Below are 18,850 nucleotides of genomic sequence, written 5' to 3'. Positions count from 1 at the left end.
CCCTATTGTATTAGTTTTCATTTCTAAACTCTGCCATTGCTGAAGAACAGTATCCCTTCTGCATAAAACATGAATCATTCTTGTTATTACATATTATATTTGTTGTAAACATCTGACTCAGCTTAATGACAATGTTACAGGATTGTCCTTCAATCACTTATTATCATATCACTAGAATCAAGATGCAAAACCTTTTGCATTTATACTATTACTGTACGTGATAAATGAAATGACTGTGTTGACACAAGCCATAGAATTTATTAAAGGTTAAGGATGCAGACATATAATTTCTGAAGAGGTATTAGTACCCCCAAATATGTTGCACTATAAGAGCTAATGAATTATTGTGGTTGTATTTGAATGGTAGAACACTTGACAAGCTTTCATAATATTCTGCTTTCAATCACGTGCCATGCAATGAAATATTTAATGAAAAGAAACAAGCCAATGTATAGAAGATAGAGTATGTATGTGTATGTAGAATATGTATGGGCCAGCTCCAAATTGTTCCATTTGAATGTGAGAGAGTAGAGTATTTGTAACATTCTAGCTATCTAGAAGTTATCTCAAGGACTGGTTTCTATCTTGCTTAAGTATGATTAATCATAGGCTGGGAAATGTGGCAGCTGTTGATGATGACAGTCATACTGATGCCTACAAATGCCAGAAGCAAGATTTAGAGTAGATATCAAATAAATCATCAAAAGTTCTGTAGAGGAGCTTAGTGAGTTAGGATAAACGAAGGCATTCAAAAGTAGACATGCATACAAGGTAATTGCTACATACAGATACTAACTAAAGCCACATGCATGATAAAGAAAGACCCACAAATATAAAAACAAGTCACAGTAATCAATGAAGTACTTTCTTGAAACTGAAATGGTCTGCAATAATCACAAGAATTTGGATTTTTCATTAAAAATTCTAAATTTTAAACAGCAAATCTAAAGGCATAGAAAGAAATAAAAATAAAATTAATTCATGGTCATGCTAAGGGAGCAGATATATATGATATACTGGACTGTAGCAGGAATCTCAAAAGTTCTTATTAATAAAATCAAACCTGAGGTGAGTTATTGGGGTCCATGCTGGTAGATCAGAGAGACAGAACAAGCCACAGCTATCTCACCTCGCCGGATCCTCATCTGGTCTTGTCTCCTCAGACTGGAGGCCTCTGAGTCCTCATCCGGAATGGGTCTCAGATGAATTACTGCTCAAAAGCCTGAATGCTTAACCAGCCACATGTTTAACCAGCCAAATGCTTAACCAGGCCAAAATGCTTCTAGTTTCTTGCCCTCACGCCTTATATATCTTCCTGCTTTCTACCACCACTCCCTGGGATTAAAGGCTGGCTTTCTGGGATTAAAGGCGTGTGTCACCATGCTTGGCTATTTCCAATGTGGCCTTGAACTCACAGAGATCCAGAGGGATTTCTATCTCTGGAATGCTAGGATTAAAGGTGTGAGTGCCACCATTTTCTAGCCTTTGTATCTAGTGGCTGTCTGTTCTCTGACCCCAGATAAATTTATTAGAGTACACAATATTTTGGTGAACACAATACCACCACACTGGACAACCACTATAAAACAATTTTATGAATACTATACATTAACTAAAAATAAAGAAACTAAGAGAAGGCAATACAGTAATATATAAACTAAAAGAGAATACTAGCAAAAAAGATATGGAATATAAATAATAGAAATTATAGAAATAACATATAGAATAAGTGAATTAAAACATCCAATATAGAGCTTTAAACACATATTTGACCAAGCAAAACTCAGGAGTCAGTAAACTTCAACAATAGACACATGAAGTATGAGGAAAATGATTAGGAGAAAAGGAAAGTCATGTAGCCCAAGAGACATGAAGTCAAACAACAAGTAGACCAACTCATGTACTACAGGAATCTATGGAAGAAAATAAGACAGCTCAACTATTCAATTATCCCCAAATCACCAAATTTAATTAAATACATCAATCTCCAAATATAAAGGATTTTTATTAATTTTTATTAATATTTTTTATTTTATTATTTAATTTAATTTTACATATCAGCCACAGATTCCCTTGTCCTTCCCCCTCCAGCCCCCCTGCCTTCCCCGCAGCCCACCCCCATTCCCATCTCCTCCAGGGCAAAGACTCCCCTGGGGATTGAGTTCAACCTTGTAAATTCAGTTCAGGCAGATCTAGTCCCCTCCTCCCAGACTGAGCAAAGTGTCCCTGCATAAGCCCCAGGTTCCAAACAGCCATCCAACTAGCACAAGTAAAAAGAGTTACACCAAGACACAAAGCAAAGACAAAACAAGAATCTTACAGCTACAGAAATAAATATGGCTTGCCATGCACAAGGAATTCTCAATGAAATTTATCAGAAGACACTTTCAAGGCTTTTACAAAAGGCAATCTTATATATATGTATTATATGTACACATATGTATTATATATGTATATGTGTGTATATATATAAATATAAATATTTTCCTTCAAATAAATGAGAGATTTACAAAATTCAAGAGACCTCAACTAACCATGTGTAGATAATCCCTGACAAGAATTATTGGAGTCTAAATATAATCAAGATAATTTTTGTACTCATGATGCTAAAACTTTCTTCCTTTTGACTTTAAATCCTGTCTACTTGACCATCAGTATTAACCATCCCAGATTGCAAATAATTTGTTTCAAAAGACAGAATAGTTAATGAATCAATAAAACTGTAAACTCATTAAGAAGATATAATATAGACATCCAATTAAAGCTGAGCATTCCAAAGGTATCAATAACAAAATTTCCTCAGCTTGCTCACATTCCTTTTTTATGCTGGGGTTTTGTATGATTTGAGCTTTGACAGATCTTTTGCATGCTTTTACAACCATGGTGAGTACATATCTGCAGTTGCACTGTTCTGTCTGGACAACATGGTTTCCTAGTAGTCTGTGGTAGTTTGAAAGAAAATGGCTCCCAAAGGTTTGACACTATTAGGAAGTGTGGCCTTGTTGGATGAAGTGTGGCATTGTTGGAGGAAGTGCATCACTGTGGAGGAGTGTTATGAGGTCTCATATATGCTCAAGTCATGCCCATTAAGACAGACCACTTCCTGTTGCCTGCAAGTCAAGATGTAGGACACTTGGCTACAGCTTTAGCACTGTGTTTTCCTGCATGTTACCATGTTGAACCATGATGACAATAGACTAAACCTCTGAAAACCTAAGCCACCTCAATTAAATGTTTTTCCTTTATAAAAGTACTATGATAATGGTGTCTCTTCACAGCAATAGAAACCCTAACTAAGGCATAGTCAGTCACCATTTCTGGCTCTTACAATCTTTGTGATTCCCTCCTCCATGATGATCCTTGAGTGTTGAGAGGAGGGGTTGTAATATAAATGTCCCATTTAGGGCTGAGCATTCTGCAGATTCTTATTCTCTGTACTTAATCAATTATGGGTCTCTATACTAATTGCTATCTATTGCCTCAATATGCTTTTCTAATGAAGGATGAGAAATGCAATAATCTATGGGTGAAAAAAAACATATAAAGATATAATATTTATAAGCATACACACAGAAAACAGATCTCCCAAAGGCAGGGCACAAATTGTTAGGAAAATTACAGGGCTAATAAAAGACATTTTTTGGTGGTATGTGCTGTCTTTAGTATCTGATTCTACATAATGGATCAAGCAAACAGACACAAAATCAAGAAACAATTAAGGACATGAAAAAAATACTTTAATATTTTCTTTCTTTTTTTTTTTTTGAGACAGGGTTTCTCTGTGTAGCTTTGCGCCTTTCTTGGAACTCACTTGGTAGCCCAAGCTGGCCTCGAACTCACAGAGATCCACCTGGCTCTGCCTCCCAAGTGCTGGGATTAAAGGCATGCGCCACCATCGCCTGGCACATATTTTCTAAATTAGCATTCAAGGTAATGGGATTCACTGTGTCCAATTATATATTATATTATACATTGCATACATATATATATATATATGCATGTACACACACATGTTCACTCTGTCACCTTTGTGATTTATGCCTGGTTGCCTTTCAGTAAAAACAAAAAAACAGAATAAATCACAGAAAGAAATAAGGCTGTTTGAATATACACTGTCATAGGAGAAAAAAACAGAATGAAGAGAAAGTAGAGAGTTTACAGTTGTGGTGATGTTAAAAGAAAAATATCTGGATTGTTAAGGACTATGAAGACCATGAAAATGCTCCAAAGGTAGAAATTTTATTTAAAAACTTCTCAAAACTAGAGAAAATTGTAAATATCCAGGCATGGAAAGATCAAATCACAAATCGCATTGAACTCAATCAAGCCGATTTAAAATCAGTCTCTCAAAGGTGAAGATAAGAATCTTAATTAAGAGGAGAGAAATAAATTGCTCATAAGTGTGTCTCAGTTCTAATGACAGAGGATTTCTCAGAAGTAACATTACAGGCCACAATGAAGTATTGAGGAAAAAAAAAATTCCTGGCTCCTAGCTCCAAACCTTCAGATGTGGATATATAAATTACAAGAACTGAGAAAGCAAAATAGAACCACTGACAGGAAAGGGAATTAGTAGGCAATAAAGAAGGGAATACCAGAGTACAAGTAATCTGATTGGGGCAATGGAAAAGTGGTACTGTTTAGTGAAGGGGGATGGAGGTAAATACAGAAGGAGGTGGGTAGAAGGTAAAGGAGAACAGCCAAATACAATTGATCTGGTTGGAGATAATAAAGGGGGGCTCTGTAGGGAAAGGGGTGGGAGGTAATTGCATTGGAAGAAGGTAGGTAAAATAACAACATGTATGACTTAAAAAGCCATAAGGAATCATACTATTTACTATTTACTTTAAAAAGCTTATAATGCACTTAATTCCGTGGATAAATCTACATGTATAGATATAAAGAACTTTTTTCATCTGGGCAGACAGCACTCCTTCCAAGATACAGATACCACCTAACAAAAATCCCAGTACCAGACATGAGAAGCTGTGTTCCTAGTTGTTGGTAAGGTCTGTCTGAGAGACACCCTAAACATACAGCTTATTTCTTCTGCCCTTGTTTACACCCCAGAAGGGGAAGTTAAGTCCTCATTGCTGAAGACACCACAATCTTCAGAAACAGGGCTGAGAGGCCCCTGAGCTAGAACTTGCCTTAATGCTCCCTCTCTGAAGACTTTCATGGTACCAGAATGTAGCATGCCATCTTCCAAAGGAGGAAGGCAATCTAGAGTCCCATTCAGCTATGAAAGCTATGAATCACATTAATGGCCAGCACAGCATGATAACCCTATAGGCAGCACAGCATGATAACCCTATAGGCAGCACAGCATGATAACCCTATAGGCACAGTAGTGATGAACATCCTTGGTGGTAATTAACTGGTTTTTAATTGCACTTTATATCCAAACAACTAAAGGGATATCAGGCCTGTTACTAGAAACCTATCTAACTATTGAGTGCTAGTGAAGTCATGCTTATTGGAGGAGAATCTATGACGACTAATTTGCTAGACTAGCATAATCCCTAACCATCTATCCTTTACCTACAGATAAGTGTAATTTTCATCCCTCATCAAGGAAACTTCTCTGTGCAGCAGAGACCATTACAGAAAACCACAACCAATCTATATGCAGATGGTAGAACTCAGTCACAATGGATATATCTACAAAACAGTCCCCCACCTAAGGCCCAGGGAACATTGTGGAAAAGGGTACAGAAAGATTGTAAGAAAAAGTTGATTGGTGGCTTTGCTGTGAGACTGTGTCTCCTAGCAACATCAGAAGCTATACCAGTAAAATCTCAACAATTTGACGGGCTAAATGAGAGCTGAACAAGGAGGACATCAAAAAATATGCTAAATTGCATGGATGAAAGCCCACAAATCTTCCACCTTACACAAAAAACTGCAAGGAACTGAGTTCCCCAGAGGCAAGTACAATTGGTTGTCCAGTGCCAAACAGTCAGCCCTTAAAACTTATACACACAAAACATTATATGGACACGACAGGCTATATTTTGGAATGTATTTGTCCATAAAATACATACATGCATGTTAATAAGAACTTATACAAAAGATACCATTAATTTGAAGGACAGTAAGGAGGGTTATGTGGGACAGTCTGAAGGGAAGGGAGAAATGTAATTAAAATGTAATCTTAAAATATTGAAGGGGAAATCAGGAGATTCACAGAAAAACAAAAGCTGAGAAAATATATGTTTGTGAGACCTATATTACAGGAAATAAAGTTAGTACATTAAGAAAATATGAAAAATGATAAAACACATTTGTAAGACTATGCAAATAAAATAGTAAATGCTCAAATATTATGAAAAATCATTCATATATTAATTTTGTAGCTTAAAAAACTAAATGACAAAATAAAAACATTAATATATTAAGACAATATATTTTATTATATTGATAATATATAAAGTGGGATGTTAATTTAAAAATATATAGAGAGATGACATGAAATGGTTTTGTTTCCTGTGGTGATATTTTATCTGTGTACCCCAATAAAGCTTATCTGAGGGTCAGAGGAAAAAGCCAGCCACTATATTAAACACAGAAGTCAGTTAATGGTAACACACACCTTTTATCCTAGCATTCGGGAGTTCAAGGCCACACGGAGAAACAGAACCAGGTACGGTGACACATGCCTTTAATTCCAGCACTAACAATAGAGGTCTGGAGGTCTGTACAGACAGACAAGAAGTGATGAAGCTGGGCAGAGAGAGGAAATGAGATGGCAGAACAGAAAGGCATATAGGCATGGGTATACAAGAAGTAGGTCTCTGGAGACTGAGGGCTGGTAAGGTGAAGTTGGCTGTGGATTTTCCTATTCCTCTGATCTCTCAGGTTTTAACCCCAATATCTGGGTGTGGGTTTTTTTTATTAATAAGATCATTTAGCAATTTATCTACAGTTCTCTCATCCTTTTAAAGGTTTATTTTATTGTACTTGTCATTATGTTTTATCATTTGAAACTAGCTTGGTTTAGTCAAATCTGTTTTTCTAAGCATAATGGTAGCTATGAAGCAAACTTCTACTTTTATCAAACCCCAAATAATAGCACATAATTAAAACACATTGGTAAAACCAAATCATTTGGCCACAATGAGATTCCTTAAAAGATGTGGAAAAGACAGAAAACCCAATAAATCTACAAAATAATTCATAAAATGATTATAGAAAGATATTACCAGTTCCATGGGGACTCCTCAGCTATTGGTTCATAGTTCATGTGTTTGGCCATTTGTTCCTGTGCTTTTTCCAATCATGGTCTCAATATCTCTTGCTCATATAATCCCTCCTCTCTCTCACCAATTGGACTCCTGGAGCTCCACCTGGGGCTTGGCCATGGATCTCTGCATCTGCTTCCATCAGTCACTGGATGAGAGTTCTATCATGACAGTTAGGGTGTTCGGCCATCAGATCATCAGAGTAATGGATCAGGCCCTCTGGATAAGTGAGACAGATGATTAACTTGAACTATTTAGGAGGCCACCAGGCAGTGGGACCGGACCTGTCCTTAGTGCATGAGCTGGCTTTCTGGAACCTAGGGCCTATGCTGAGACATTTTCCTCAGCCTTGGTGTAGGGAGGAGGGGACTGGACCTGCCTCAACTGAATCTATCAGGATGAGCTGAATCCCCAAGGGAGATCTTGCCTTGGAGGAGGTGGGAATGGGGGAGGATTTGGGGGAAGGCTGGCGGATGAGAGGAGGGAGGACAGGGTAATTTGTGGCTGATATGTAAAATTAAATTAATTATAAAATCAAAAAAGAAGGATATTACCAATTTATAATTACCTAAAATATTAATGGACTAATCCTTTGAATAGGATGTTTAAATGGATAACATTCAAAATCCAACCATATGTCTCTTAGAAGAAATGTACTTCCTTTCTACAGAAATACACCAATGTTAAGTAAAAATGTCTATTTACTCAATAGATGAATCAGTACAAGTATTATAGTCTCATTGCCTATAAACAGGAAAATGCAGTGTCTTCCTACAAGAATTAAAGCAATTCTTGAAAACACTTTCCAATTTAGAACCATATCACATTTCTGTGATGACTTCCATACATGATATCTATGCATGTATAGAATCTTATTACTGATGGTTTAAAACATTTTTTAAGTTTTATTTTCCTTTCAAAAACATCATACCATATGTTATGTTCTTATTTCCCCCTTTCCCATCTCTTCCCAGATGCTCCCCACTTCATATCCACCCTGTGTTATATTATCTCTCTCTCTGGATCTTTAAAAACCCACTCCCCCAAAATTAAAACAAACAAACAAGCAAACCATATAAATAAGATAAAATGCTAAAATAAAACAAGAAACACACAGAAACAAAACCACTGACTCTGTTTTGTGTTGGCCAACTACTCCTGATTGTAGTTGATATATCCAGTGACACTCTATTGAAGAAAAAAATGATTTTTTTTCCTATGCCACTAGCTATCAATTGCAAATAGTTTTTTGGTTATGGGGGTGTGTCTACTTTCTCTCAGTGTTGGGACCTATCTGACTTGAACCTGTGCAGGTCCTGTGTGTGCTGTCACGGTCTCTGTGATTTCATATGTCCATCAGTCCTGTTTGATCTGGAAGACACTGTTTCCTTGGAGAGTCATCTACTACCTCTGGCTCTTACAAACTTCTCCTCTTCCACAAAAATTCCTTGAAGGAAGAAATTTGTTGAAAACATCCCATTTAGGACTGAGTCTCTCACTCTCTCTGTGTTGTCCAGTTGTGGATATTAATAATAAGACTTGGATGTAAAATAAAACGACAGACCCCACCCTTTAGGTTATTTTCATCTCCTTTATATTTGAGATTATAATATAATTTAGATAATTTATTCCTTTCCTTTTCTCATTCCAAACCCTATATATCTCTCCTTGTTCCCTTTCAAATTCATGACCTTTGTTTTCATTAATTGTTGTTACATACATATATTTATAAGTACATACATATGTTCTTTTTTTTTTTTTGGTTTTTTGAGACAGGGTTTCTCTGTGTAGCTTTGCGCCTTTCCTGGGACTCACTTGGTAGCCCAGGCTGGCCTCGAACTCACAGAGATCCGCCTGGCTCTGCCTCCTGAGTGCTGGGATTAAAGGCGTGCACCACCACCGCCTGGCCATATGTTCTTAATACATAAATAAAACATGCTTACTCTGTATAATGTAACTTGTATGTACATATTTCCAGGGCTAACAATTTGGTAATGGATAAACAATTGGTGTGCTGTAGCAGGCTTTCTTTCGGGTCACCAACCAGCTCCCAAATCATGACAGGGAGACTTGTTATTAGGTATAAGTGCTCAGCCTTACCTTTTGCTTGTCCCACTAGCTCTTATATCTTAATTTAACCTGTTTCTCTTCATCTATATTTTATTTCAGGGTTTTTTACGATTCTTTTATTCTGTATGTCCTACTTTCTCTGCTTCTTCCTTGTCTGTTTGGCTGATGGCTGCCTTGCTGGCTGCCTTAGGGCATGTCCTTCTCTTTCTCACTTGTTCTTTTCTCTTGAGCCTCGATTCCGATTCCTCCTCCTCCTCCTTATTCTCTCTGCCCACCATTATTAATGTTCCTAGATTATATACTAAATTTTATAGTACACTTTGTTGTTTCACCTTCTTCATTAATAAACATATAGTGCAAACATTCACCAGAGAGTGAATTAGTGTTGCTTTGTTCTATATTAATACACATGAACGACACTTTGCTGATACAGGATATATCTGACTCTAATTTTACATTCACAAAAATCTGAGAGAAAATTAATTATGAAAAAAGGAAGTGGGACATAATAGCCATTGGTATTTCATGCTTATCCATTGTCTGTGAAAAAGATGTATTCTCCAAATGATGTCTATTGACATTTTTGTCCATAACAAAGAGTTATGAAACTGGTAGTTGATTAATTGGCATAACACAAATTATTTATTTATTTTTCAAATTGGGTCTCATTTAGTCCAAACTGGCCTTGGATTGTTATGTAGCCAATGGCTACCTAAACTCCTCATGCTCCTGCCTCTATGACCTAACTGTGAGATTACAGGTATGCACCAAAATGCTGGGAGACACTCATTTACTTTCAATAGCTCTATGTTCTAATATAACATATCTCCAAGCATCAATAACTTTCCAGTATGGTTTAATATAGTAAACAGCTTTAATATAACTCTGGAATTCAGTTTCATTATCTAATGTCACTAATTCAAATTCTCATTCCTCTAAAGATCATATAATCTGCTTAATGAAATTAGATAGAATATATGGGAATATATATTAGAAGTCTATTGTTTGATATATTTCACCCTGCCAGTCTGGAGGATGTAAAAACAAAAAAATTATGGTTGTTATGGTGTCCACCTCCAGCACAGGTCACTTGCAGTTCTACAACTGGTTCACACCTGCCACCCATCTTACCATGGATGGCCATATTGCAGGATCTTGAAGGCAGGAACTGATGCAGAGGGCATGGAAAGGTGTTGCTTACTGGCTTGCTTCTCATGGCTTGCTCAGCCTGTTTTCTTATAGAACCCAGGACCACCAGCCCAGGGATGGCTCTATCCACCATGGGCTGGGCCCTCCTCCATTGATCACTAATTGAGAAAATGCCTTTTGGCTAAATCTCATGGAGGCATTTCTTCAGCTGAGGCTCCTTCCTCTCTGATGACTCTAGCTTGTGTCAAGTTGACACATAAAACCAGCCAGTACATTCCTCTTGTGATCTTCTGCTCCATTATGAACTGTCTGGCACCAGGGGGTGTTAATCATGTTCTATTTAATTTTCTGTTACTATGACAAACACCATAACCAAAAACAACCTTGGAAATGAGAAATGAAAGGGTTTATTTAATATTACATCCTAAAGTCCATTGTGAAGGGAATATAGGACAGAAACTCAAGGCAGGAACTGAAAGAGAGGCTTGGAAGGAGTGTTGATTAATCACTTGCTCCTCATGTTTTATTTAGCCAGCTTTCTTATACCATCAAGGTGGACCACATCCATCATCAACCAAGGATATGTTCCACACGTTTGTCCAAAGGTAACTTGTTGTGTGAAAGTTTTTCAATTGAGGTTCTCTGTTCCCAGGATTATCTAGGTTTGTGTTGGTCAAGTTTACATAACTATGGAATTGTAAATGGGTTAGGATTCCTACAGGGAGGACAATGTCCAGAGCAAGACAGGTATTCTGATCCTGAAGTACCCCACGGAGCAAGGCATTATCACTTATTGGGAGCACATGAAATCTGACACCTTATTAATGATTGTAGATAATGAGAAATACAACCATCTGTTGCCCCTTGGGAGCACCTAAGGGAGCTGACCCCCAAAGCCAACTACAAGACTATTCAGATCATGTTTGAAAACATCTCTGAGGTTGGTATGTAGCCATCTAGGCTCATACTGTCACTGTAAGTCTCTGAACATACTGCTGGCATTGTGATGGACTCCCATAATAGGGTCACATGTAATGTACCTATCTTTGATGGCTGTACTCTTCTACCTGTCATTTTACATCTGGACCTGACTGACTAGAACCTGACAAACTATCTCACACAGATCATGATTGAACATATGGGAAAAACTACACCTTCACCCCTACAGCCAAATGAGAAATTGTCTATCACATCATGAAAAAGCTGTGCTATATTTCCCTTGAGCAGGAAATGGCTACCACTGCATCCCCCTCCTCCCTGTAGAAATACTATAAGCTACCCAACTGCAGGGTAATCACCATCAGTAAGGAGAAGTTTGACTGCCCCAGGTGTCCTTCCTTCATGGCTATGGAATTCTGAAACATCAAGGAAACTGTCTTCCTATTCCACCAAGAAGTGTGATGTCACAATCACATTGAAATCTGTCAATAGTGTGCTGTTTGGTGGTACCACTATCTACCCTGACATCACCTCTAGATATGACAGGATAGAGTAACAACTTGTTTAAAATGTTTTACATTGCTATAGATTTTAGCTTATCACAAATTTAAAGTTAATTTTGTTATACTATATATATTTCTACTCTTGTTTATGGTTGTGTATCTCATTTAAAAATTGTAAGTATAATCAAGAAATACAGATTAATAATTAGTCATCTATGGTAATAAAATTTATAGTCATGTTAGTTATTTTAGGTATATAAAGATATATTTCAATTAGGTAGGTACTCTTCAAACACTTCAAAGATCTACAGAATATGACATTTAAAATGTTTTAAAAACTTAGACTTTTCTGGACAATGAGACACATCTGCTCCTGCCCTGTTTGAGTTCCTGTTATGGCTTCCTCCAATGATGAATAGTGATGTGGAAGTATAAGCAAAATAAATCTTTTCCTCCCCAAGTTGCTTTTGTTCATAGTATTTCTCACAGAAATAGTAACCCTAAGACACAATGGTTAAATAACAAAGAGATCGAGGTCTGTTCCTAGAATTTCCAACACTGTAGTATAAACTCTGTAATATCCCCAAAATATTGACAGAGATACACAAAGATAAGCCAAGTCCAGTTAATTAGGCTACTTTATAACACACTAAAAATGCAAAGTGGATTGTTCAGTAGAATCATCTGTGGGTTCTTTGGACAATTGAATATATCTAAGTTGTCATTATAGTAGGCCTGGGTATGTACAGAACCATATGTTAATGTGTAGAGAAAGCACTTAACAGGAACATAGAATGGCTGGTTATCTTCTTTAACTGCTTCCCCTGTCTTACATGGAGTTAATTTTTACCTTGTATACCATTCAGTAATGGTGAGTTGTAAAGTAATTTTGTGCATTTTTGTTTCAAAATTACTTCAATCTCTTTTAGTTTGTGTTCCTTTACACAATACACACACACACACACACACACACACACACACACACACACACACACACACATTGATTTAAAGTAGAAATGAACCTAGTCCCCAACCTACATGACATATGGTGGCATCAGAGAAGAAGCAGCATTTTTGTCATTTCTGTTCTGTTGTTTATTTAATACAAAGTAGATAATTAACAGATTAAGTTGATAAATATTTTGTGAAGATCTACTAAACTCTAGGTGTTGTTCTGAATCAAAAGATGGAGAAATGTATAAAAGGATAGATACTTCCTTGCGATCTTAGGCATTCTAGTTGGACATATATAGCATATTTATTGTTAATTTATGTAGGAATATAAATAATGTAAGGAAATAATGAGTGCTAAGGTTCAATTTGAAATGGGATTTTTAGGGGTGACCCCAGTCAACGTTCTTGGTTTTTGATTTGGCTTGGCCAACGAGCTGTTGGCAATTGATACCTGCTGTTAAAGTGAAGGACAAAAAGTTTTTTTTCTATTTGCATAGCCCATGTTAAGTCAACCATGCTTCATTTGAATTCCACACATTTAATACTACTTGGGGAGCAGAAATTAGTCTTGATATGTTAAAAAATAACAAAGTTAGGAGGGTAGGGAAGGGAGCAGATAGGAGATTTGGAGGAGGGATAAAAATATAATCAGGACACAGGCTACAAAATTCTCAAATAGCTAACAAAAATTTTAAAACTGATTCTGAGATGAACAAAATTAGTATTACAGTCAATGTATTAAGAAAATGACATAGTAATCTATGCAGATAACTGGAAGAATCTTGTTCTTAGTAGAGAAAAAAGTATGTAAAGGGTCTAAAATGAAGAGGTTCCCCCTCACAGGAATGATGCCAAGATTTGGCCAATGGTATAGAAAGAGAACACATAATAAAATTATGGCGAAACTGGAAAGTTAAGAAAAACTAATACAATTTATAAGTCATTATATGTCCTTGCCAGTTACTCTGAGTCAGATAGAGAATCACACTGTAGTGTTTATATTTAAAGTATTACTTTTTATTTCTTTATGAATATATTTATTTGGTTAAAACAGGCATTTGGATATTTTGGTCTCTGGAGAACCTTCCCCAAGACTGCACCCAGGGTATACAAAAAAGGAGTCCACAATGTCAGCGAGAACTAAAATTATCTGAGGTGTATTAGGAAAGGAACATATACATTCTGGTGGTAACTTTCTTTTTTACTTCATTTTGAAAAATCCTCTTTCTTTTTTACTTAGTCTTTACACAGTTATATATATTCCCAACAGAAAGCTCTTTTGAGGGTCACATTACATTTCTTGAGTAAACAATAAGAAGCAGAGTCATTCTGATAGCATATGTAAAATCACATGGTTTCTCTTGGACTTGGAATATTACACTGACTGGGTAGCCAGTGTGGCTGGGAGTGACTGTCAGCCAAGACCTCTGGTGAGCAGGTGGGAGGTACATAGCACTCAAGTGCTCTGCACCTTCTCAGGTGACAGTGACCTTAAAAGCATCTCAGGGCCTAAACATAAACAGTCAGTTGGCTGAATCTTGAGTCTTGTATCATAAAACTAAGATTAGAAGTTTGTGCAGAGTCAGTTTCTGAGAGAATTTGTGTAGGGAGTTATGTCTTTAGTGTTATCAGTTAGAGTTTTGCAAGTGAAGAACTGACACTAAAGTTGCCTTATGCCTGACCTTGATTCAACATCCAGACACCTGGGAACCCGTCCTTGTGCAATGCAGTTGAGGGGGTAATTAGTCTACTTTGAATTTGCTCTGAGGCCTTAAGTCATCTATTTTTGTAAAAAGCTGTCTTTGTAGCTAAGAATACTGTTATTTTCCTGTCAGCCTGAGCTATGCAAAATATCCTAGTATTATTTCCATTCATCAAAATTATACAGCTTAAGGAGAAATCATCTTTAGATAGTCCACAGAATAAATGCCCATAAGATTGAAATGCCCATAAGCCTTGCTTGATGAGGGTCCTGCATCAGAGAGTGACTCATCTGTTGGGTTGACCTCTGAATTATTAATTGCCATCTGCTGTAATACACCATGGACTGTGGCATTTGTGCTAGAGCACATCCTAGACAGGAATGGACCAAGCAGTTCAAGCTGGCCTCTAACTCAGAATTCTAGTACCTCAGTCATCTGACTGTGACAATTACAGGCATGCAACACAATGCTGAGCTATTTTCATGTTTTAAGTGAATAACACTTGAACTAGCATAATTGCTCATGGAGTAAATGCATCTGCTACAAATCCTGAAGACCAGAATAAAATTTCTGCAATCCACAAGACAAAAGAAAAGAATAGATTAATATAAGTTGTCCATGACCTCCATGCTTGCAGCAGCATGACCATGTGTTCCACAAATAAATAAACAAAATTGTAATTATGAAATAGCAATCTATTATGAAAACAATAGAGATAAAGGAAAAAATAAAGTAGAAAAATTAGAGTTGTATTGTAACCATCCAAGGTAGATATGATAGGGATTTGGATTTAGATGATAGAGAGGGTGGCAGTAAGTAGTTAGAATGGCCATGATCAAGATTATTTCATTTCCTTCATTATTATTGTGTTTCAATGGTTTGTGTATATATTTGAAAGCATGAATGCCTCAGGAAGGAATTCCTCACTTGTGGAAGTCAGGTGATCTTGTTCTCTCCCTTTACTTTGAGTTCTGAGGATTGAACTCAAATTGTCAGGCTTATGTATCAAGCCCTTTTAGTTGCTGAGATATCTATAGCTTCAAAGATACCCCTACAATAGACAGCTGGAACTGACCTACTCTGGTGATGGGATAGCCAAACACCCTAATAGTCATGCCAGAAACCCCATCCAAGGACTGAGGGATCCAGATGCAGAGATCCACGGCTAAGCCCCAGGTGGAGCTCCGGGAGTCTAATTAGCGAGAAAGAGGAGGGGTTATATGAGCTAGAATTGCTGAAACCAAAGTTGGATAAAGCACAGGGACAAATAGCCAAACAAATGAAAACACATGAAGTATGAACCAAAGGCTGAGGGGTCCCCAACTGGATCAGGCCTTCTGAATAGGTGAGACAGTTGATTGGCTTGATCTGTTTGGGAGGCATCTAGGCAGTGGTACCAGGTCCTGTGCTCATTGCATGAGTTGGCTGTCTGAAACTTGGGGCTTATGCAGGGAAGCTTGGCTCAGTCTAGGAGGAGGGGACTGGACCTGCCTGGACTGAGTCTACCAGGTTGATCTTGATCCTCGGGGGAGGCTTTGCCCTGGAGGAGGAGGGAATGGTGGGTGGGCTGGGGGGAAGGAGAGGGGAGCAGGAAGGGGGAGAACAAGGAAATCCGTGGCTGATATGTAGAACTGAATGGTAATGTAAAATAAAATAAAAGGTGTTTCTCAAAACTGGATTCTATATAGACTTGGTTATAGGGCATAAGTAAAAAGCAGCTAACAGAAATATTTTCTCTCGTGATAGAACAGCAATAGATCTATCTACATACTCATGCTTATCATGGCCAATGTATGGAATCAGGTCTATGTGCCATCAAGAAATGGAGTCTTATTCAGCTATACAGGTGAGGGGATTATGTCATTTTTAGGAAAATTAATATAACCAGAAATAATCATGTTATGCAAAATGAAACAGATGCTTATATCACATGTTTTCTCCCATAGTAGGAATATAGTGTTAAAAACAAACAAGTAAGCCGGGCGGTGGTGGCGCACGCCTTTAATCCCAGCACTCGGGAGGCAAAGCCAGGCGGATCTCTGTGAGTTCAAGGCCAGCCTGGGCTACCAAGTGAGCTCCAGGAAAGGCGCAAAGCTACACAGAGAAACCCTGTCTCGAAAAACCAAAAAAAAAACAAACAAGTAAAAAAATTGTAGAAAAAAGCAGAAATGGGACAATTTGGATAAAAGGATAGGGAGATAATAAAAGTTGGAGAATTATTATAATCACTGTATATTGTATATAAGTATGAACATATAAAGAATGTCATTATTTCATAAAAATTAATACATACTAATAAATATGTTTTCAATATTTCTTCTAAATCATCATGATAATGTAGTTTCATACCTAGGGATGGAGCATAAATAAGGAATGTTTGCTAAGCATGTAGAAGGTTCTGGGTTCAATTTTTAGAATTGTCAGTGAATATTAAGTGAAATCCATTACAAGAAAGAGGAAAGTAGAAACATAAGTATTACTTTTAGACAGGAAGATATTATAAATTTTATTTTGAATATGATAATTTTACATGTATATTGGGTATATGAAGATTATTAAATATGAGACTGGTTTTCAGGATGTTTTCCTAGTTTGAAATATGGATCTTGAAATCTGGACATATGAAGAAGCAAAGATTGTCTTGCACTTAAAAGTACAATGCTGGTTAATAGAAGCCAGGAAAGCACAGATCTGGTTATGTAAAATAGGGTTAAAAACATATTGATTAGTGTGTGTTATATGTACTTGTTGAAATTTTACACTGAACTCCACTAGTTTGTGATATTAATACATGTCAATTAAAATTTTTTATCTATAACTATTGATTGGTGGGAGGAAAAACAAGGTGTCAAAGCATAGTTCCTGCAACCCTCTAAAGTTCAGAGGTTATGAGATGATTATTATTGAGAGAAGGAGATATAAATAGATTTACCTACAGGAAAGGAGGAAATTCAAGTGATTTTCAGATCATTAAGTAAAGAGAAAGTATTTAGGGCCAATGGTTGCTCAACCATGTCCAGTGAAATATATACACTAAATGTACATGTATGCTATGTTTTTGGAAGGATGACATAAATCATTAAAAATAATAATAGTAACCTATTTATTGGATACTTCCTATGTAAAAAGTAGTATAATTAGTTATTTACATATACCATCTAATTTGGCAATAACAGCAACAAACCACAATATTTAATTATTGTTTTTCTTATGAGTATCAAAATTATCTCTGAAAAGAGAAATATTTTGTTCCTGAAACAATCTCAATGAACATTCAAGTACAATGAACTAATTTTAAAAAACAAACATATCATGTAGTATCCCATATAGTATATAGAAGTAGTTTAGAATTAATATAACCTATGTATGCACAATAAAAATTTCATAGAATGCCTCTTATATAACTTGATGAATGATTTTTTCAAGTCAAATCAGTAATTGCCAATATATAGATAATAGACATAACCATAATAGATGACATAATGTAGTACTTCGATGCTTATATCTTCATTTTGGACTTTCCATAAATTTGACAGTTGAATATACAGAACAATTAAGGCTACTTGAATCCCTAACTCAGCTACCATTTAGTTGTCTAAAATGATGGGCAGGTGTTCATAAAATGTGGAGTAGTCTATCCTGTTTCATTTCTGTGGCCATGATAAAAATACTCTGTTCAAAAACAACTTAAGGGACAAAAGAATTTAGTTCAGCTTACAGTTCCAGATTACAGCCCATCATTATGGCAAAGTCAAGGTAGGACCTATAGACAAATAGTCACAGCATAACTATAGTCAAAAGCAAAGGGAAATGAATGCTACATATTCACATGTTTACTTCCTCATGGCCAGCTTGCTTTCTGTATTCTCTATTAACAGATTTAGTTTTATTACTTTAATTATGTGAGTATCTGTGCATTTAAGCTCAGATTCCCATGTGGCCAGAGGCACCAGATTCTGCTCTGTAGCTGGAGCTAAACAAGATTTTTAGCCACCCGATGTGGGTGCCAAGAAGCAAACTGGAGTCCTCTGTAAGAGTAGTATATATTCCTAACCACTGCTGTGTGGTGGTGGTGGGCCTATGGAGCCAGGTGCTAGTAAAGATGGCCCCAAGGGAGAGTATAGAGGGTTGAACCCAAGTTGTTCACAAAAAAATATGATTGGAGCTTCAGGTCAAGAAAGATGATGTCAGTACATGATTCCCTTGTGGAAAACACTGTAAATACTGTAGACTAGGTACATGATTGGGTAACCTTTAAGCTGATTGGCCCCAAAGAGGACATTTAAACACC

This window comes from Peromyscus leucopus, chromosome X (genome assembly GCF_004664715.2).
Source record: "Peromyscus leucopus breed LL Stock chromosome X, UCI_PerLeu_2.1, whole genome shotgun sequence".
Classification (NCBI taxonomy): Eukaryota; Metazoa; Chordata; class Mammalia; order Rodentia; family Cricetidae; genus Peromyscus; species Peromyscus leucopus.
Note: the sequence above shows the minus strand (reverse complement) of the source record.